The sequence below is a fragment of the Penaeus monodon genome, chromosome 15 (assembly GCF_015228065.2).
Source record: "Penaeus monodon isolate SGIC_2016 chromosome 15, NSTDA_Pmon_1, whole genome shotgun sequence".
Classification (NCBI taxonomy): domain Eukaryota; kingdom Metazoa; phylum Arthropoda; class Malacostraca; order Decapoda; family Penaeidae; genus Penaeus; species Penaeus monodon.
The window spans coordinates 11,856,137-11,857,013 of NC_051400.1; positions in this window are offsets into that span (position 1 = coordinate 11,856,137).

Consider the following 877-nt stretch of genomic DNA (forward strand, 5'->3'; position numbering starts at 1 on the left):
TGAAAGTTATTCATATCAATATTGCAATTTTATAAAATACCAATATATTTACTTATTTTCATTATAGTTGATAAATTCATTATCCATCAATATTATAATATTTTATCTATATATAAATATATTTAATGGGGATTTTTGTAAACAGACCAAAGGAAGGGTAGATGTGATGATCTCTTCATTATAATTTACTGTATAGCTTATTGTCAGTATTCTGGGATGTATAAAAGCTCTTCAAAGTGAACTCTCCTATAGTAGTTTTATGGAGAAATGATTTTTTAAGAAGCTAAAAAAAAAGGATGGCTAACAAGTTTCTAGACAACAATATCTGCTCTCTATTACACAAGGCATTTGCAGGAGAGGAACAAATAATGGAATCGAAGAAAGTTGAGTGTGATATGGGACAGAAAGGTTCTGTATAATGACAAGATTAATAAACACGGCACCAAAGTAAGTTCATTGATATTGGCAAAAATATTTTATAATCATTGCAGAAATACTTGACTGTTGTTTTGCATGGAATACCTTCTGCCTCAGACATGATTTACCTTTGGTTTGGTATGCAGCTTATCAGCTATCTTTGTCAGCTTTTATTTCAGGGCTAGAGTAAGTTTGAGAGTGATTTAGGAGTGGGTGTACTAGTATTACTAATAAAATTTGAGGATGGTTTTTCTGCTTTTTCATCTTCTTGTTTTAAGGTTTGGATAAACTGTTAGCTCAAAGTAATAGAGCACACATCCCCTATTTTTATTGTATTAATGCCTTTAGTGCAAGCATTGATTTTTTAAAGGAATTTAAATAAAAAATTATAACTTTGCATACATATATGAGTTGTTGAGAATGAGAGAGGCTAAGTCAGTGGGTCAAGTGAGTGAGAGAG